A 23,010-nucleotide genomic window follows, 5' to 3' on the forward strand; every position below is an offset into this window, starting at 1 on the left:
CTGTTAATATGTATTGTTCAAATGTTGTAAATGTTATAATGCTAAATGTTTTATTTTAATTTTGTTCCACATTAACTTTGCATTATATTGTTAAATATATTTTTTTCTATAGAATTGCATTGACTTTTTAGAATTGTTCTAATGTATTGAATTCTGCCTACAATTTTATTTGGATACAAAAGAATTTAAAGTCTTTTGCAGCTGCTGAGGTTAATTAAGTACAACAACTAAAATGATAATATGTTCAAGCATTGTCATATTTTAAGTTCATTATTATTCCTAAATTTAGAATCACCACAATACCACAGTACTGCAACCCATGTTTAAGGTTAATTTAACAGATGTAGTTATATATTCTTGCATTCATAAGTCCATCAAATCCAGTTCATATGCTTATGTATAATAATACAAAATGTCAGAAATGTATTCCAGGAAAATCAACACTTTTGATATGACAGTTATGTGAAATCTGAGGGAGCTATGTACACTGCCTTTCAATTTTGGTGGCACCTTAAGTGCTTTATAACTTTCCACAAATACAGTACACACATGCAGTCACACATCCATCAAAACATTTCACACATGCCTCTCTGTCACATTCAGCAGGCAGAAAAGGGCTTCATTGAAAACATTATGGTCATTGTTGAGCACACTGTCAAAAATGACAGATAGATCAGGGTAGGCCACTGCAAAGTCCTCTTCTGCCTGGCTCCTGTCTTCCTCAGACTGGAGGTGGTTCCACACCAAAGGTTGTTTCCCTGATGAAAGAGGATCCCAACTCCTGCTCATATCCGTCTGCCACAACAGAAGCACTGGGTAGCAGGTCCTCTGATATTTTGACTGGGCATCCTCTTGCAGCCAGGTCATTAGGTATTCCTCAGCCTAGTAGAGGAAAAAAAATTAAGTTTCGTTTGATACCTGGAATCCTATGTGCATTCCATGACTTCACAACCCGGTTTAACCCAATCTGGCTTTGTCTGGGTTTGACACACAGAATGTAACAGTGTTATCTTGCATGTCTTTGGCCTCTTGGTCGATCAGGTGCACCACGCCCTACTTCAGTGGGTAGTTGACCTGATTATTTACTTCGGGCCAAATCCACTCCACCATTGGATTCTGTTGTGAACACAAGATATGTTAGAAAAATAAATGAGGAAGTTGAACTGCTTATACTAACTGGTAACTGCTTCCTATATTAATTACTGTGTTCAAAGCTGCTGACAAATCCTGACATATTCTGCTGCTAAACAACCTTCAGATTCTATTTGACATTCCATAAATCAGACATAGGGAACCATGCAGGGCTAACAGTCTGCAGGTTTCCACTGCAGCCATATCAGTTGATTTCACTAAACAAATAACTAATCAATGAAATTAGGTTAGGTTAGGTAAGGTTACAGGTTGGAATGAAACAGTTGCCTTTTAATGACATATGGTTTCCCTGTCTAAGCAATGTTGATTCTTTCATCTTTCAAAAGTCTCAGGTTATCACTGGAGCCCTTCCTTTTGAACAATAATAAAAAAAACTTACCATGGAAGATGCAGACTGAACATAAGGTTGCCTGCTGAGGTTATACCTGTGTCTGGAAAGTATTTCCTGAATGTACTAGCACAGATAGAACTCCTTCCCATGGTCAACTCTCACTTGGTCCCACATCCCATTGGTGACCCCTGCACATCTAGATGTGGTCATTTACAAGACAAGAAAATTGTATTATTGTGGACACTGAAGGGATAATCTGTCATTTCTTAAAGACAGTGGTTGTTGGCCAGTATATTTATATTATTCTCTATTCTTTCACCTTACATCTACCTATCAATTAAAATTATGCCTTTCAGGTGTTGGAGTGAAAAGAGAGGCTGCAAATGACAAAATAACAACATATATTGTTCTCAAATAAATTACAGACTGTATCCCTTAAGCCTTTGAAATAGTTGTACATATTGCATACACATGGCTACCGCATTAATAATAGAATGACTAAATGATAACTGCTGAACATCTACATTGTTATGAACCATATTATACTGAGATTAACTGATTTGGAACAGTTTGAAAAGTTTTGTACATATTAAAACTGACTTTTTCATCCAATAGGCCTGCAGTACTTGCCCAAAGTAAGTGGGACCAAGTGCAAGTTGATCATGGCAAGGAGTTTTATTTGACGCTCTTCATGCTGGAGCTGCTGTCATTGCACAACCATAATCAGGAGAGAAGGCCTTATTTACAGACTTTATCCACAAGAGTACAGTTCAATAGTTTGTGTGGTTGCTTCAGCAATAAACCAGCTCCAGTAACCGCTGGATGGTTAGCATGTGAAACGTTTTGCAAGCGATGCACCAGTTTAGGGTGCAGAGATCCAAACTGGGTTTGAAATCTCCCATCTTCTTAGTGACCAGGAAGTATGTGGAGTAAAACACCTTGTGTCTGTCATGTTGAGAACGACAGACACAGCCTATTTCTGCCAAGAGGGAATCTATTTCCTCCCAGGAAGATAGACTCACTTCCTTGACACCCATGAATAGAGGAGGAACATGGCAGAACTGGAGAGAATGATCCAGTTTCAGTGTCCTGTCCATCCACTCTGTCAATACACATTCATGCCGTCACACCTTGTAAAATTATGCCAGTGGGCAAGTGACCAGCTGTGTAGCAGCAGTCAGGAAGCTGTGATATCCTGCCTCAACCCTCTACGTCATCAAACCCTCCATAAACGGGGGTTTGGCCCATTGGGGACGGTACAGAAAACGGCAGAGCCAGCGGAGAGGTCCATGAAATCACCACTGCTGGTCGTAAATGTTGAAGCAGCAATATTCATGTCATTGTGTTCAGTCCTCCTCGTCTTTCACGTGGAGATCAATGAAGGAGAACACGACAGGCAGGTACTTCCCTCACTCTGTGTGACGTGCGCATCAGGTGTATTTCTCCCTGATGGAGAGATAATGCATTCTGATGCTTCACTCAATGCTGTTCCAAGGCAAAACAGTAACGGCAGCATTAACAATGGGGGGCAAGTGTGGTATGTGCGCACACACTGGCACAGTGCTGTGATGCCTCTGGATGCCTCTTTTAGTGTTAATATCACTAAAAGAAAATGTCAATAAGAATAGTAGTCAAATCTTCAACTTCCTTCTTGACAGTTTATGCTGAACACCAATATGACATCATCCAGCCCAAACATGTAAATACATTCACAGCACTACTATAAGAACTCTTACCAAAATTTTTGATTCAATAAAACAAACTCAAATACAACATGCCTCTTTGTGAGTATAAAAGTGCAAAATGTTACTCCTCTTCAAAAAGGGATCTCAGAACAGAAAATGCCTCTGACAGACCATTAACTTTAAATGTGCTGTTGCCTGCAGTGTTCCCTCTACATTTTGCACAGTGCACAGAGGTCTCCTGCCACTGTTCCACATGTTTTGCAGCCCATAATGCTTCAGCAACACTGTGTGAAGACCGGCTCCTCGATGAACTCTAAAAAACAAAATGAGAAAAACTAGTCATTCTCTGTGTGTGTGTCCCCATCTGTCCTTTAAGTGTTCTTCACGTATTGGGTGACAGTGTTTTCAATCAACTTTAATGCTTTTAAAAATGTATTTGTTATTGTATCATTACATCATGGGCTGTCACACAAAGTTGTCCATCAGTACATGTAATTAATTGTAGTGGATGAGACACAGCTGACCTTGGTTACAGAATGTAATATGTATGTGTACTTGGAAATCTCAAATTCTGGCGAACAACAACTAAAATGGATCCAAAATTATTTTACACATGGGACAATTACTACCTATTGCATACTTACTCATAGTAATAACACAGCAGAACCCTTGCTTGATGGTCTGTAGCTGGGAAACAGTCAGGATAACTCTTTAAATGGAAGGCAGATTGATGAACTCTCTGATTGCTGCAGTGACATCTGGTAGATCTTCTATTTTCTCAGTGACCTCTCCAATGCCTGCAGCATCTTCATCGTTTTGGCTGTTACAAGGAAAAAAGCATAATAGATATATACTGGTTGTGTTTTAGCGGTTTTGGTAATGGTGATGGGGTGGAAGCCTAACCTTTTGTTTGAAAGATTAGAAAAGGGGGAAAAAACAACAACTAAATAGCAAAAGCAAGGCTTTTTATTTACGAATGTACCTTGGCCAAGCCAGGGCTGCTTCTTATGAAATTTATTCATTCAAAACAAGACACTTGTTTCACACACAACAAAATGGCAAGGGGGGTGTAGGCAAGCTCAATTTCCATCTCTGATGATGAGAATATGTTTTTTTTAAGTTGACAAGCTCTCAGATACTTTGGCAGGGGAGCTGGCACCCTGGCATTCTGCCAAGGTGTTAATATATGGGAAACCCTAAGAGCCAAATAAATCTTTGTCCCAAACATCATAGAAGCCGCTGTACTGTATATACAGAAGCAGTAATGGCCAAATGGTAGGCAAACAGGTGATGATTTAATTAATAGTTTTTTTTAATAGTCTGAACAACAAAGGTAAGGATAAGTCTAAGTAAAAACCCACAATCAAATCAAAAATTGAATTCCCTTGTGCATCAGTCAGCACCATGGGGTCATGACTTCCAATGGCATCTTGCACTTTTCTGATGATCCCCTGAAGGGTAGCCTCACACTCTAAAAAACAGACCATGGCAACATTGTTTATGAGGTATTTTTATATATTTCTGAACGTGCCTGAGACATCGAGCACTAAGTCTTGAACGTACATGCCAAGTTTCATTCACAGTAACATTTTACAGTGCAATAGTACAGCTTAAGTATGCAAGAAGAGTGGAAGAATTATGACCAAAAAATGGCATAAACAATCCAGGTCCAGGCACTCAAGGTAGGTTTGAAAAATAAAAGGCCTTTATTTCAGTGGGCTAGAGTCATTAAAAAACACACCGTGTGTCGGCTTGCGCCTTCTTCAGAGTGTGGGACATTGAACTTCCTCGTTTCCCCACATTTATACAGAGAGATTAAAAAAAGTTTGCTTTGCAAATGTTTTATGAGGAAAGAAATGTATTCAACATGTTGGTTAAACCTCACATAATATGCTATCAAACATTGAATGCAAACATAGCTTCGTTTTTTTTTTTTTATCTTAGAGGTGTTGGCAAATCAGAAAACTTTCATTTGAATCATTTTTTTAAATGTTATCTGGACTATTTTGGAAGTGACCTGCATATTTTGTTGTACACAAGGTCAGACTTTATCAGCAGAACATTATAGAATTAACACAAATACACATACACTGTAGTGTGTTTTTTCTATTCTTCTTATATCTCCCTTGACCTCCCGCACTTGTCTATCTACCCACTGTCTTTTATCCCCTCTGTAAGAGTCAAATAGCCTTCCTATGATGCTCCAGGCTCCAGTGAAATCCAGTAGTGTTGTGTATAAGGCTGTCCCTCGTGATCAGAGGAGGGGGTTTGCTAATATCTCTCTCTATCTATTGATCGGGGGACAGGCGGCATGAACAAATGGCACTATTAGTGGAACAAGGGTCTCGAACACAGCAAAATAACAGACTGCACATCAATTCAGCCAGTCAATCAACTTGACACTCCACTGGTCAACCTAAACCTCCTTTCAGTACATGTCGATGTTTCTTGCTTTATTCACATGTCACGAGGAAACAACCTTATCCTTGTGTGCAGCTGTATTAGTCTATTTAATAAAGTGAAGATTTTTAAAGAAACAAAGGCTTTGCAGTCGCTATCATCAAGGTGGTTCACTGCAGAATTAGCTAACAAAAATAGCTACATACACCACCCAGCTGATATGTAAGATTAAAATTTCTTGATTCTGTTTTTTAAACAAGGTTAATTTGACTCAGTGAAATATCTTGTCTTAAATGTAATATATATTATTAAACAGAGTCTTAATCCAATGGTGTTGGCCATCTCTCTTGTTGGTTAACCTTTTACAACATTGCAAAAACAGCAACAGGAACGGTCAGAAAAACACTTTGTTTAACTTTGTTTAGAGTTTAAAACAAAGGTGAATGTTGAAATGCTAAGTTAGCCCAACCTGTTTTAATCTTATATGAATACATTCACCTTCATTTTCCTTTCCAAGTAATTTAGTTTAGATAATCAGCTGAAACAGCTGATGAGTAAAATGTCTTCATTGATAGTAAAAATTATAAAGATAAGTTGAGGAAACAGCAGTTGACAAAACAGTCTACATTCTAGGTCCACTTACATGCTTGTTGTGGAGCTTTCAACTGGTCTTCATCAGCAGATGAAGCTTGCTTAGTCAACACGGTCTGTAGATGTATAAAAACATTTAGATAAACTTTCCATTATACTGAGCACTTATATATCAATATCATCTTCCAATGAAGACTGTGTGATATGGTCAAAAGCTCCAAGACAGGTGAGTGGATGGAACTTAAGTTTGTTTTACCAACTATGTGTAAGGTTATTTTAAGGTTCCTGATGTCAGTCACTTTTATTGTTAGTGCATGGACCCATGCTCTCATGAATTTATATTTTTAAGTTTACGCTGTGTGTGAAGCTGGATTAAGCTTCTTCAGATACATGTTATTGGTAAGTGTAGGTCACAGAGGCAGAGAGGTGCACACCAAGTGTACTTAACTCCATGAGATGTGGTTGACTGGGCCAGAAAAAGCTAGTAAGTAAGTCCACTTCACTCATTCAGGTTAAAGTGGGAAGAAGCAGCTGAGTGAAGTTGAGCCTGCAGAGGAAGCACCAAGACCGTCAGGGAGCTGGTGTATCTCTCCTCCACTGACCAAAAACACTGGCAGCTCTGAGACACCCTAATAGATTGCCTGGAGGTTGGTTTCACACTGTGCAGGTTTTTTGGAGGATTGTGATTGGATTATTGGAAGGTTGTGGATGCTAACTGTGGAAAAATTAATGAACTCTTGACCAGTGGGTGGTGATTTTATGACAGCTGGTCACCACAGAAGTATGGAGTAAAATGCATGAGTAACCACTTTAGAAGCAGTCGCAAGCAGTGAGAGTCTCAAGCTGTTATGATGATATTATGAGGATATGGTCACAGCTACCCAATGAGGATTTCCTTCTTCATGAGTACGGATATTGACACATTTTACTCGGATTATACTTGTGCTCGTAAAAAGTACATTTTCCGTACTGGATACGCATATGGAGACAGAACAAAGAGACATACACATGTGCGGTCTCATCCCTACCATTTTGGGTCTAAGTCCGCAATCGTCCCTTTTGTCTATTTCCTTCCACACACACACGGTCTCACCCCCACCATTTTGGGTCCAAGCCGCCATTTTGAGTCCGAGTCGGCCATCTTCCTTTTGTCTCCCCATATCTCTCACCCTCTCTCTCACACACACACACACACACACACACACACACACACACACACACACACACACACACACACTCTCACTCTGACATACACAGGTGCACACACTCCATTTTGTTCTGTAGTTAAGTACATTTGGTGAGATTACGTATTGTGTGTTTTACTTTATTGTCTTTTAAATAAAAGTTGGTCTATTTAATGTTGCACAAGAGTGAATGCTGCAAACCTCTACTATTCAGAACTCCAAAACCCTTCAACCTTTATTAGCTATTGATATGATCATTTTGGTTGTAGTTATTAATTTAATTATTAACCAGAGTTCCAAATTGATAGTTTTTTTTATATCTGATGAGACTAAATTAATTAATTGGCTATTAATTTTTCCTTTACAAAGGGTGGTGCCCCGAGGTGAATTTAAGGCAGGTTAAATTCTATCATTTAGTATAAACATTGATCATCTCTGATAGCCTTTTAAGCTCTTGTACCTACAAAGGAGAAAAGGCAAGCTTCTAGTCTGTTTCACCTTCAGTGTTACAGTTACATCACTAAGCTTGTTATCCACCATCACTGCTGATTCCATTGATCCAGGAGGTCGACCCCGACAGCTGCAGTGAGTCGTTTAACTCACCTGAACCTACATCTGGAAGTGCTTGGCTGTCACAGCTCCCCCAAACATCAGCAGAGAAATGGTCCTTTACAAACCTCATCACCTTAGAGCGGAGGCTGAGCCGGTCAGTGTGGAAGGCTAAGTTAGTGTGCAGCGCCCCCAAAAAGTAGTGAGATCACTCGTGATGATAATCAGCTGACAGAAAGTTAACCTGTTAGAATGCATAAAGGTTTTCCACTTACTGGTTGACAGTTGTGTCGCTACCAGGTGTGTCCTTTATTCCATTGATTCAAATGATGGAATATGTCCTCAAAGCATTTATTTAGTGTCTCTGTACTAATGAACGGTCTCTTCTCTATATCATGTGACCTGTATAATGACTATAGTGCTCTTTTGCTTGCTGAAACACCTTGGTCACAGCTTAATTACTACTTGAATATGTATTAATTGAGGAGATTCAGTTAATGACTTGGACCAACTCGTGTGTGAGGTAAATTATCTCTGGAAGCTGAGCGTGCTACTTTCATCTTTTGGATATGTATGTATGTACAGTATGTACTGTACCATGAATACCAAGAATACTGTCGTTTTACTGGACAGCCATAAAAGAAAAGGAGAGCTGTCCTCCCACTGACATTTGTAGCTCTCAAGTATTTATTGCAAAGTTTTGACCTGCAAGGTCTTCATGAGGTTTTTGCCTGACAATGACCACATTTCAATATGCCTCTCTTTTTCTTTTATTGCTGCTTTTTGGCTTGCACCTGTACCCAACTAGGGTTGGATGTGCACACTATCCACCTTTTTTGCTGAATTGAGCAGCTCCCATTAGGAATATGCAGAACTCTAAGGGAGCATTTACATTTATTCATTTGGCAGATATTTTTGCCCAAAGAGACATACATTTGAAGTCAATCCAAGCTACAGTAGATCAAAGAGAAGCCATTGAGAATAAGTGCCTAGACATTCAGTTCCATGCTCCACCTGACTGACACAAGTGCCACAAGGCTTTCAGGTACTTTAAGTGACAAGTAACATTTTGATGTAGCCCAAAGCAAAGTTATGCCTTACATACTATGTTATATATCTTCAGCCATGCTGTAGGGATGACGATGTTGATTGCTCGGTGCATTTGGGACTGATATTCATAATTGCCTGACCTTTCATCTACTACCACCATCAGGTTGACACTTTTTTGTTTTGCGTGAAAAGACTTGACAACTATTAGATGGATTGTCATGACATCTGGCAGAGATGTTCCCATTTGTTGTGTTGTTGTGTATTGGTGTAATTAGCAAACACCAGCATGCTAACATGCCAAACTAAGATGGTGATCATGGACAATGAGGTAACTAGGTACATGGAACATGGTAATTGCAACGTTGATATCATGGGACGGATGGTCAAGATCAGAAAGATTCCCAAGTTTACAACTTCCAAGGGTTCATGTGACAAAACACAAGACTATGATTACAGAGTTGGTTGGAGTGAGGATTAGTGTGTATTGACAATATATCACAATAATCAGTGAATGTTTAATCTCCTTGAGTGGACGTCTTTTGCTCACGGGAGGCATCCCTATTTTCTTGATTTGTAGACAATTCGTATTATGAAGTGACAAGTTGGATATATCACAGTTTTCAGAAAAATCTGAGTTTCCTGGTCGTAATTATGATTTGTATTTTGATGTGAACACTATTTACAAGTTAGAATCTTGTAATAAGAATAATTTTAATATGACATGAGCACAGCATAAAGATCAGCAGATTAATACTGTCATTGTGAGTATATTAGAGTGCTGCTTCTAGCATTTAGTGCAAAGTACAACAGTGCAGTACAGCCTTACATAGCTGCTAGGATGGATACAGCCGCTGAGTCGAAGTGGAGTTATACAGTCCTGAGATAAGTGCAAACATTTCTCTTAAAGGACGGGTTCACAGTTTTTCAAGTGTGTCTTCTGTGTGTGCCCATATGAAAACTGAAAGGCGGTTGAGGTTTTCCTCCTGTTCATACTGACAATTAAAAGATCTCCTTCAAATGTACTTTCAATGTAAGTGATGGGCACCAAAATCCACAGTGTGTCCACGCAGTCATTTTGTGTAAAAATGCATTTAAAAGTTTATGTGAAGCTTATATGAGGCTTCAGCAGTCTGAGTTAGTCATATCAAGTGGATATCTGCTACATTTACAGTCTTTTTCTTCTTTGTGTTTCCTCAGACATAGTTTCCTTGTTGAGCTGTGGTGGAAGCATAGTAACAAAAAGAGGGACTTTGTCACTAAAAAGAAGAACTGAAGCTTCATATTAGCTTCACATAAAAAACATTTTTGCACAGGAGGGCTGTGGATTTTGTCCCTCATCACTTCCATTGTAAGTGCATTATGAAGGGATCTTCTAATGGTCAGTGTGAACAGGAGGAATGATTACAGCAAGAAAAAACTGTTTCAATGTTCATTTGGGCTCCTGACTGTTGTTTTAAGACAGACTTGAAAAAGTGTGAACCTGTCCTTCAAGTTTAATAATTTACTTGAACTTGAACCCTGGCGTGTGTTTACCTGAATTTATGCCGCCTACAGTGAATCTGCTTCTGTTCACTTCCACTTGCATCCTTCCATTGTCTTTTCATGCAGTACAGCACCTATAGAATATACTAAACACACCTTAAGAATGAATGATTGATTGTCTTTGGATAGTACAGGCTCGGAAGGCTACAGTGAAACAGAATATGATTAAGAGCTGGAGGAGAAGAGAGAAGGGGAGGATAAAGCGTCAGAAGAAACAGTAAATAAAGCAGTCATCAGCAGTGGAGAACAGTGTGAATCCTTCAGCTTCACCTGCTCCTTGTTTACCTGGATCTGCAGCACAGTGAGTACTACAAATGTCTGCTTGTCATGTTTTCAGTGTTTATCAGCTGAGGATTACTGTCTGTCTGACCACAAATCCTAACAGCAGCATAACTATTCTGGCTGAGCAGCGCTGCTGACTGCCTGCTCCACTTGTGTACTGAAGCTCCACCTTTCACCTCACAGCCTTACATCCTCCATGATAGAACTCGCTGGCACCCATTAAGACAGGCTGGCTCTAATAGTCTAATGTCCACATGAGCACACACACACACACACACACACACACACACACACACACACACACACACACACACACACACATACACACACATACAACCATTTATGGTCCCCAACGAGCCACTAAATGGCTCTGATGGATAGGTGTGGGGGAGCTGCCTCATTTTCTCTCCTGGACCATAAAGGGCTGCTCGGCCATTTTCAGCAGCCCACTGGTCAAACAGCCATCTATCTCACCTTCACACTGCCATAAATCTGACTGCTCCTTTATCCGCCCTCTCCCTTATTCGATGCCCCTCTCCCACTCTGTCTCTTTGTCTTTCTTTATATATTATCTTTTGTTTGTTCTGTCTATGTCACAATTCAAACTGGAGAGTTTATCAGGAAGCCTCCTAATATTACTGCTCCACTGACACTAATGTCTTAATGATACTGGCTAGTTGGTTAACACATATCAGAGTTTTACTTCTAGTTATTCTTCATGGAGGCAGAGCAGCTCTGGAGATTAAAGTTATCTTTTTGGTTGAATTAAATCTGATTGGGCAGCTTCAAAAAGTTCTGGCTAAAATAAAATGATAATTCCAGTTAATTTCGCTTCAGATTAGTGCATACACACAATGTACAAAGAGGGATTATTATTAGTGATAGTTCAGGTGCACCCACGTTCAGTTTAACCTCCAAATAAAGCTCTTTAGATGATCTGGATAAAGTGTTTACAACCTGTCTGATCACCTGTATTTCTTCCTCTGTCTCTGGTTGTCTTACAGTGATGTTGCTGCATTCTCACATCTCAGCATTTAACTAGATGATTACAATGTTATCATAACTGATAGAACCAATGACCAAAACTGCAACAATGAGACTCAAGTTGTACAATTTGTAATTTGTACAAGTTGTAATACAATTTAATAGTTTTCCTCTGGGAAAATAAAACAATTCTGGCTAAAATTAGGTCCTGATAGGATACAGATGAATTTTAATCTTGCAGTAATTTCATGAATTTGACTGTACAAATATTCTTTCAGTTTGAGGTTGTTTTTTTTCCTCCCCTCACAAAACAGATGGACTACTGCGTCTGTATTTTATTTCTTGTTTCTGTCTTTTATTGTGAGGCTCTTTGTGACATCAGATCTTGCCAGGTGCTATGAAAATAAACTTTACTTACTTATAACATGGGCTCACTTAACTGCAAATGTTTCACTTTTGTTGAAGCATTAACTCATTTCTATGTCACGTTTAATCTGAGCACATTGTGAGAATTCTCTTAATTTATCTTAATAGAATACAGCAGGAGAAAGCTGCAGAACAGTGGCTCTGTGAAGACTCACTGCTGTCATAACAACAGAGGTTACATCTTACACATAATGAAGCGCACAACACAGAGACAGCAGTAAAAGATGCCAATATAGCAGTTCTTTAGCAGGGAGGGAGGGGAGGAAATGATCAGTCAGATAGCTATCCGTGGATACAACTCTTTATGGTCTGAAGAATACAAAGATGGATTCCTTTCAGACACCTTTATTCTCCACATATGTCACACAGTTTCTTTCTATAAGGTCGTAACTGCTACTGTACAAACCTAAAGTGAAAGCAGACAGAAAAATGTTTCCATGCCTTGTTAAGTGTACAGTGTGTGAGTGTGAACAAGCTCCGTCATCAAGTTTCTGACACTGAAAAAGCTTTAATCAAGAGTTATGCTTTCATGAGTGAATCAGAGCAGAATACATGAAGTTTACATCGCCAGTTTGTTTACTGTTGTTATTATTACAAGCTTGTCTAACTCACACTGCAGAAAAAAATGATATTGTGAAACATTATAGATTTAGTCTCCCATTTCTTTTGTGATTCGGTGTTACAATTGGTCTGTCATATATACATAGACACATTAAAAACCTGTACTGTCACTGACTGGCTGTGAGCAAAAGCACCCCAGCAGTCAGACTCATGCTAATAAAGGGAAACACAATAATAATACAGCAGATCTCGGAGCCACTGGTGATGATGTCACAGTACATTACATATGTTCTACTGTCTGAGTTTATTTTTTTATTTTTTTCCAGAGTTGATACAGTATGACATTCTATGTAGTATTGAACAGACATTTTTAAAATATAGTGGTCAGTGTGATTATTTGTTCTTTTTAACTAAATTAGATTTTATGTACTTCTTACATTGTGTTGTTATTAATGCGCTATTTAATTAAAGCAATACTGGACATTCATTATTATCATTAATGATGAATGAATGAATGAATGAATGATTAATTAATTAAGAAATAATAATAATATATGTATTTTTTTTTCAATGCTGGTCCTCCTCACTATACACCGCCTTGTATATTTTCAAAGTAATATTTTAACCAACACCAGGCACAAAAACCTGGGGATCTGTGTCATCACACTGATGATGACTTGATGTTGAAATGACACATTTTTTTAATTATCATTATTCTGCTGCCATTTAATGCACAACTGAAGGGGCATCTTGTTTCTGTCTGCAGTGATGACGTTTCTACCAGTGGTAATGCCATTTCTGCCCACAGTGATGACGTCTGGTGACATCAGTAGCCGAGGTAACGAGATCAGTGATGATAATGACATGATCATGGACATAGTGATGACATTTTTATCTGAAGTGATGATGATGATGTTAACATGTGCAGTGGTAGTGTTTCAGCTAACAGTTAAGATGATGATATGTTATTTGCAGTGATGACTACCAGTATCCAGCCAACCTCTCAACCCATGGTGATGATATTTTCTGTCGCAAACTGACAACATGTCAGTGTGTGGTGATGTTTCATGTCGTTAATATTGCATTTATACCCACAACTATGTCACCTAAGCTGATGGTGTTGACAATTCAAGGTGTGGTTGTCTTAGTCTCATTAGTTCATCACTGAAAGTAATGAAATTGGAACCCAAAATGACAAAAATCATTTCAACATGCTTAGCTGGTTTTGTTGAGAACAGTAACTCAACATGCAGCAGCTTCATCAATAAGATTGATGATGATTTCATGTAAAAACAAAACCGTACTTGTTTATTTGCTTTCTATTTGGTAATACTGTGCATCCATTAATTTCTGATAGTGAAGCTAAGTGCCACAGTTTTCATCCAAGCAGGTCCACTTACAATAGTATAATTTATTATTTCCAGGAGAATAACTGCAGGATTGTTTGTTTGTCAGAGTACATCCTTTGACAGTTCTATTTAGCTTAATTTGTGTATGATTTACCAGTCTTGATGATTCTATAATTAAATTGTCAAAGTGAGTGAAGAGATGGGCACTAATGTGGGAGATAAATAATGCACATGGTCATATTTACTCTTCAGCGTGTCTAGAACATGCAGAATATGTCAAACCACCATTGAGTGGACCAAACCTAAAGCTGAATATGATGTTAATTTAACTTGTACAATTAAATTGAAAAATAAACCCAGAAGAAAAAACAATAATTAAAACCGTGTTCTCAGATTGTGTTGACAGGTCGTGATGAACGACTGGACTTTGCACCTTGAGGGTTTCCAGCGAGCAGTACCTGTGGCCGTGTACAGTACTGTGAAATTGAGCTTTGCTTGGTGTGCTGCAGCCACACTCATAGCATCCATGCCTCTATGACCAGAACATGGAGGTGACAAACATTTGTAATTTATGGCTTTCTGCAAAAAATTCATAAACTATTTAGAAATACACCTTTTTTTTTTAGTTAAAAGTAATGCTGCCTGGATTATGTTGTATGTCAGTCATTCATTAAAAAACACTCAAACTGAACACAAAGACCAACGCAAATTGCTACATGGAATTAGGGTGGAGTTAGGATCTTCAGAGAGTTGGTGTTAACTGCACGCACACTCAGTCACTCTCACTCTGTCTCTGTCTCAAATTTTTCAAGCTTGTGAGGCTTGAATGATATTGAATCAAAATTGAATGATATCAAGGGTGAAATCAGACACTGGGGGGGGGGGGGGGGGGTCAAGTGGGGTTGGGGTGGTAGGCTTATAATGTCCTGACAGAGCTGATGGAGCTCAGGATTCATCCATAAGCACTGCTTTATTACAAATAATTCATCCATATAAACCTGAATCTGTGTGTAACAGCTGACCTGTGTAGATGTGTAACAGAACACAGAACATTAATTACTGTCTGATCCTGACCAATCCACTGTTAATGAAGTTGCCACTGCTGTGCTGCGTGCGTTAATGCTCACAGCCTCTTTCTCAGTTTGGAGATACATTTATGGTTTCAGCTGCTGTGTGACACACAGCCAGCTGTGGGCAACAAACAGAACATCAGTACTGATCTCGGATACATTCAATGATACCTGGACAACATTATAAAAGAAGCAAAATACATGAAAGCTGGTTTGTGATTGTGGAGAGCTCTGTGTGTGCACATCTCTGAAGACGCAATTTGAGGCTTTTGTGCTCTCTGCAGTTTTCACTATTGACCAATCTGTGTGCTCAATGTAGAGGAAAGCCTGAAACACTGGATACTGCTCTGCTCACTCAAACAGACACGAAAAAAGGGCAAACTGCACTCAGCTGCAAAACTTTATGGGTGTGTTTGTGCTGGCATATCATTAGCACAACATCTTTTGTGAATAGGTCCTTAAAACAGGGCAGATTGCAGGTACAAATGCCGCGCAATTCACAGTGCTATTAGCGGGCGCAATCCATTCTTTGTGGATTCGGCCCTATGTGTTCAATGGTTTACTTGTTTAGTTTGGCAGCTGCTTTCCTTAAACCTGTCCTATTGCTCATTTGTCTGCTCCTTTGTTGTGCCTTTTGTTTGACTATGCTGTCATTTTGTTGGATTCTGTCTAAATCTGTGGAGTCAGATTATGTAAATAACCGTGTCAGCACACAGCAGCACAGTGCCAGCAATTATTTTCTGTCTGTCAAAATGAAGGATGGTGTTGAAATCTTTCAAAGCTTATAAAATGTGGTAAATGACATAGTGACTCCTGATTCACTCCATCTCCGGACTGTCAGAGCACAGTGCCACAGAGCGAACAGCTTTGGATGGGAACAAAATGGTTTGATTGGTCACAGCTGACACCGACTCCCACCACATCTACTGATATTGCACTTCTTCTGATCCCTCAAGTTAATGTTTATAAATTACAAAAACTCAGTTAGCACAGCGCTTGGGGTCGTGCCACATGTGTCTGACCACCTTGTGCTCCTGTGATACAAGCACAGAGCCGTCGGTGTGTTTTGATTACATCAGTGATGCAGTTATGGTCATCTCATTTCCAGGTCTGGGAGCTGCACTGTTTCTAAACATCCTTTTAGTCAAGGATACTTTTCCCTCTTATTACAACTCTGATTATGTTGCCTGGCACTTTCCACTCAGACTGCACGTCTGTCTGTTTTCCTCCAGCAAACATGCTTTCTCAGGGTTTTGGATATGCATGACTACAGCCTTTGGGAGTGTGAAAGGCTTCCCTTCTCACACTCTCCCACCAAGGAAAATAAATTCTCTTCCCAGAATAAGACAGCGAGGATGTGCTCTGACCCTGCGGGCTCTTTGTAATCAACACGGTGTGACTGCAGAGACGCCAAAAGATGCGTGAAGCCCAGCATGGCGCAGCGTCACACTGAAAGACAAACCATCCCTCCCTCTCTGTCGGGTGAATGCTGATGGCCTGTTGTATGATGCAGTCAGATCTCTGTGGAACCCAAACATTTGACTAAAATACAGATATAATATCAAAACTCATTATCCACATAGGTGTACATGAATTTCTTCTAGTTTGATTGTAGCATTTCTTTAATAATGTTAATGTTAAATATCACAAAATATCAGATAATCATTACCTTCAATTCCAATAAAGGTCAACAGAAGTTTGCTCTGCTAAGATCACATGACAGAGTTACATACTTAAGTCACTCCGAGGAATAAAGTGTGATGTGTTTGATAGCTCCCAAAAAAGCCAGTAAGTAGACCTTGAGTTAATATTTTCTGTGTCAAAAACAAAGAAGTTCCTATGTAGACTTATCCTCAAATATTAATTAATCCAATTTTTTGTGAACCCTAAGACAGATATATTTTTTGTCTTCATGTGAGTGAAGACTGATGACAGTGTGAGGAGCTTTATGCTTCAATCTCCTCACAAAACACACCTGACACCTACTTCCACACTACCTGGTACTGAATTCCTATCCAACACTTCTGGTATGAAATGATTGACTTTATTCCTCCTCCTGAGGAGCCGCATCTAACTGTCTCCTCTCTCTGTCTGCTCGGAGTAACATCAACAGTTAACAAATTGACTACATTTCTGCTGCCATTAAAATGTAAACCCCACTACTTATTAACTCCTTATAGTCCTGAGCCAACTATCGTCAATTTTTTTCGCTGTTATTACTTAAATTATTATTGCTACAATATTGGTGCCAACCTCAGTAACAAGTACACAGTTATTACGCTCATAAATCAAAAAAACTAAATCTCCATTTTTTAAAAAATGTTTTTTTGTGTCTTTGTTTGTTTTTCGTTTTTTTGTTTTACAGACCTTTACACGTGCATTCATACTTACCGCAGCCACACATAGCACCACAATTTATCTGCTACATAATGAACTGAACCTCCCACACCTTCCCTGTAACTATATAGTGTGGATGTCATAAACTGTTTTGGTGTTCTATCTTAATGTCTGTACTTTTTGACACATCTACCATTGTCTAAGCCTGTCTGATGTCCTTTTTTTTGTTATATTGCACCAATAAAAAAAAAGTTTCTGGCATGAAAATTGTTACATTTAAAATATGAAGTTCATGCTGAATGTCAAAGTGTAATGTCACAAATTGAAAAACCCCTTTTGTAAGTGTTGTCTTTCTCATTTCAGTACTCTAAAAGGAGCTTTTTATGTCTTCAGCTCATACTGAAACCTGGATACACAGTAGTAGACTGAGCACAACTGAGGTCTCACACAGTTTTGAAATACTGTCCTTGTCAGCACAGAGGAGGTGAATGAAATTTCATTTGTGGTTTTGAAAAAATCCATTTAAAATGACATAAACAAAACCTGCTTGTTTTTCCAAAAAACAATATTCCTGTTATTCTGGATAATACACAGATTTCACTGTCAACAGATTTCAGAAGGCTCTTGCACACCTATTCTGTTCAGTTTGTTTTAAACAAACTTTGACGTCTCAGCTGATGTAAAAGCTGTCAATCAAACTCTGGTGGAGACTAAACAACCAGACTGAGGATGCCTGAAAAGGAGAGAGAAGCAAACAGACCGACCACAAGACATGTGCGTTTAGCAATTCAAAGAAGCTATCTTTATAATTATGTAATATCATTTGGTAACTATGGTGACATGTAAGCACATCACGTGGCAGTGAGAATTTTCCCTGACGGATCAGAAAGTAAAAAACAGGGTGTGATGTGTATTTCATCAGTCACCATCCCCTCTTAATATTACAGTACAAGATACCTCCTTGTTGTCTTGCTTTCTATGTATCTGTCAGTATTCATGACAGCTGAGCTCCAGTTACAGTCTGGACTATTAATGACCATAATCAGTTGTTTCTTCATGAGCTCAAAGAAGATAAACACATCACTTACAACCTGCCTGACACATATAAAGTCCAGGATGGTCATTTAAATGCAGATCAAATTGAAATGAAGGTCTTTTGCCTTAAAGCACATCAGGAAAACACAAATCTAAACTTCATTTCCATAACATAACATAAGACAGCCCTTCTGTCAGTTCAGGAGTATCACTAGATGTTTTCTTTCATTTCAGGTAGCATTTAATGCCTTTCTTTCCAGCCCATTGGACTTCCACAGAAATCAATCAAACACCTCCAGCTTGTGCAAAATACAGTCCTGCTTCCAGGATTCTCAGTAACTAGAAAATATGATCATATTTCTCTTGTTTTGGCCTCCTTACACTGGTTACCTTGTGGCCTTCCACTGGTCCAGACTGGAGACAGAGGGTTGCAGGGTGTTTGCAGACAGGGGTCCAAAACTTTGCAATAACCTTCCACTGGAAATTATACATGCAAGCTCAGTGTCCTCTTTTAAATTTCCATCAAAGACTTATTTTTATTGATTAGCTTTTTATTAGTTTTACACTGGTGTTTGATTTATTTACTTTGGTTTATTTATTTCCATATGTTCTCTTGTTATTTAAACTTGCTTTTACATAACTGAACTAATTACCTAATAATAATTATAATTAGTAATTTTCTTTTTTCTTTTCTTTTCTTCTTTCTAAAAGTGCAGCATGATGCATTGCTGTTAGTCAGTTACCTGTCAGTTGTGACTACAAGTTTGCAGCTCTAAGTCATTAACACCAAACAGACCAGAACTGAAAAGCAACAAAGGATCTTTTTTTCTTTTTCTTTTGTCCAGACTGACTGACCCAAACTACAGGTGTGAAGATGACCATAGAAAGTAGTTGAAAACTGCTCACAGTGAGCTCTGTGGATTAACCGGTTACATTGTCTCTTTAATTTGGGTGAACAGACCATTTAATGTGAAATGTTATGTTCTTGGTTCTCTTTTTGATGACACTTGAAGACTGGCAGCTAAGCACACCTACCGAGCGCACCATTCAGCACCATGGACAGCACCTCAGCAGATGAAAAATTATGTTTTGCTTCCCAAAATCCACCAAGGTACTTTCAGTGTGCACAAGCGCAGGCTGCCTGCTAAACGGTCAGCTGTGACAAATTCTCTGCCAGCTTTATTTTTTAATTTTTTTTTTTTTTAAACAAAAAAAGTATAAATCTCTTTGTGGCCTATAAATAACTTTAAAGGTTAGGGCTAAGGACACACATATTCACAAGCTTCCTTCCTTTATAGTTAGATAACATAAAAATAACTTTAACTTACATCTTACATCAACCACGAGCTGGTTGGTTACAAAATGAGTTTACAATTGCTACAACTGTTAACTAAACGTATAAACACACAAAACATTAAATTCACCATTGCACCTTGTTAATAACGAAAACCGAGAGATAGCCTTTAAAGTAAGTTACCTTTAAGAGGATTTTTACATTTTGTAGTCTTTCTTCTTAGTTTCTTTTCTGGAGCTCTCAGCTCTCAGGGAAACCACCGTTTATGTTTGGCCATCTTAATATGATCTTTTATATCGATATTTCAACTGTGTATGACCAAAAATGTACCACAAGCGTCATAGAAATAACACAACTTATGTTGTTGACAGCTTGACAACAACACATTGATTGATGGACATACATGCAGACAAATCAGTATTGAATCACTTGGTGCATTGTTTATGTTTTTTACATTGGGTTAGGTAATAATGAGTGGGACAGAACATGATAAATGTTTGTGTAAGTGCTGAAAACTAGTATAATATTATAAATATTATAATTGTGGTGAAATCTGGGACATTTTAGTGTTTTACAGATATTTGTCAGAACTCAGGACACCCAGCTTGAAACCAGGACAATCCTGGACAAACCAGGACATCTGGTCACCATAATAGTTTGTGACTTAAGGCCTTGGTTGGCTAAAGTCTCTACATCCTGGAGGTACTGAATGACACATTTCAGCTCTTTTTTCACATCACTCCTGCTGTTGTTTTCTCAGACTCTTACCCCAACTCTAAATCCTCATCTGTGATTTTTCTTCAGCGGGCATTTGCAATAAAATTTCCAATCTCCTTAATGTAAGCCTCCCTGGATATCCGAGCATCTGCTAAATGCCTGAAATGTAAAACTCAGGGCTCAGACGGAAGTTTGTCTGCAGCCGGTGTGATGTCGCTCAGGGTTTAACCGTGCGTCTTGTGTTGTTCGACAACTGCGCCGGATAAGAGGCGGCTGTGTATGAATGGCACCAGGCCATAAGGAGCGAATGTGATTACATTTAATTAACAGTTCTCTCATCTGGGCCTGATTACTGACCAGATGATAACAAAGAGTAGCGGTTACTGTCACTGCCAGGTGTGTGTATGAGGGGTGTATGTCCATGAAAGAGATTATCCACGTCTGTTCATTGTGTTTATGTTAGTGTGTGAGCATGTTTCTGTGTGTGCAACAGTATAAAAGACTGTACTAAAATTATTTGGGGATGGGAGTGTGTTTTTATATTTTAGAGGGTAGTTTTTGTGAGTGCAGGGGAGGGTTTTTCATCATTTTGTTTTGTATTTGGCCATAGGCACAGAACAACATCCTGACTCTGTATCAAAGCTTCATTTTCATTGTCAAATCAGCTAGTTAATAGAACCAATATGTCAGTTTTGAGAAACAGATTAAGCCGGAGTCAGACTACAGGAGCTAACTGATTTTGAGATCAGGTTGCATCGCGCACATAAGGAGAAACCTCAGAGATGCTCTTCTCTCTAATGTCAAGCATGCACACACTACAAGTTTGTAAAATAATAGCTCATCATACACTACAGGATATTATTAAGACTATCATGCCACAGGGAGCAATGCACCACCTCATGTGATGTCACGGGGAAGTAGATGTAAACAAAATGCTTTGCAGTGAGAAAAAAACAAAAGCAGAAGACTAAACGAGTCTGGATGAAATAATGGTCGGGGAGATGCGGTCAACACGGGTTGTCTGTTCTTCAGCGAGAACTGGAGGTGAGATTTTAACTGTCAGTTTTAATGTCTGTCAACAGTGGTATACTAGCCAACATTAAGCTCAAGGGCTAGAATGTTTACTGTTGCTTGGCAACACCATCAGCTCTTTCTCGTTGGCTATTGTGGTCCTTCTCGGAAAATAGTGATGTAATTATTATATACAGTATGCATATTGTATATAATATTAAAAGGGACATATTCTGCAAATTTCCAGTTTTTACTTTTATTCTGGGGCTCTACTAGATTATCTTTACATGATTTGCAGTTAAAGAACTCTTTATTATGAGCCCATTCTATTCATTTTTCCAGCCTCGGGAAGCTGCCCTCTCACAGGTTCTTTACTCAAAATGTCAACTTCTCAAACCATCTATACATGTTCAGGCCCGTATCCAAGCAGAAACAAAGACTATGAAACAGACAGCTGTTTATGGACATGTGCAACGACATGATGTCACCACATGTAATCATCTCATCTCATGTCAGACAAAGCCCAGGTATTAATGATAAAAAGAAGCAGTACTAACACAATACTGTTATACTGAGCTAAAAACTCTTCGATGCCACAAGATTAAATAATAAATATCAATTTCATTAAATGCTTTTCAGCAGTCAGTCCTTTACGTTTCAATGTATATAATACTCAAAAGTTGCTATGACGACACATAGACTAATTACACTGATTAAACCATGACTGAAATTCAACAATAATGAAGGTCAGTCTGAGCGAGGAAGAAACAACCACTGTGTCCTGATCATGGGAATAGAGACACTGCTTCTTCTGTCTGTCTTCACAACAATATTTTTTCATTCAGTTATTTTTAATCTTGCTATAGACTTTCACAGAGTGCTACTAGGGATGTAACGGTATGTGTATTCGTCCCAAACATGGTTAAAAAAAAAAAAAATCACTCAGGTGGGGGACTTGAGTCACATGACTTGACTTCAGTCAGACTCAAGTTGCAAATTTGAGGACTTGAGACTTGCTAATATTACTAAATGACTAATATTGATAAAAGACTCGACTTTACTTTGACTTGGTATTCATGACTTGAGACAGATGACTCAAAAGGACTTCACTTTTTTTATTAAATATTTGCATTTTTCTAGATATTGATAAAGTATGTTTTGTTTTTGAAACATGTTTGGGTGATTTCTAGCGCAATGCGCACAAACCTGGCAACCTTTTAGGACATGGCAGACCAGCAGAGGCCAACACAAGCAGCTATCATTGAAGGGACTAGTCCAAAAAATAATAAAATTTGGATTCAAGGATAAGGGTCCCTATTTTAACCGTGCAAGTGCAACGACAAGTGTAAGGTGGTAGTTCTTACAAGCACGGACTGTGTGGGTGTCTCCATGTGCACCTGCTATTTTGGTTCATGTGTGTGCAGCAGTGTAACGTGCAGAAGGGCTGAGTGAAGGTGAAC

The 23,010-nt window shown here is 38.8% G+C and overlaps 1 long non-coding RNA gene across 1 annotated transcript; it reads right to left on the bottom strand.

The window, feature by feature from the left end:
- Positions 1-285: 285 nt before the first annotated feature.
- Positions 286-6,282, bottom strand: LOC137173250 (uncharacterized). Its single transcript, XR_010925142.1, has 3 exons — positions 6,212-6,282; positions 3,813-3,988; positions 286-3,481 (listed from the first exon to the last, which is right to left on the bottom strand). It is a non-coding gene; the product is annotated as an uncharacterized lncRNA (long non-coding RNA).
- Positions 6,283-23,010: the final 16,728 nt, after the last annotated feature.

Source organism: Thunnus thynnus, chromosome 21, assembly GCF_963924715.1.
Source record: "Thunnus thynnus chromosome 21, fThuThy2.1, whole genome shotgun sequence".
In the NCBI taxonomy this organism is placed as follows: Eukaryota; Metazoa; Chordata; class Actinopteri; order Scombriformes; family Scombridae; genus Thunnus; species Thunnus thynnus.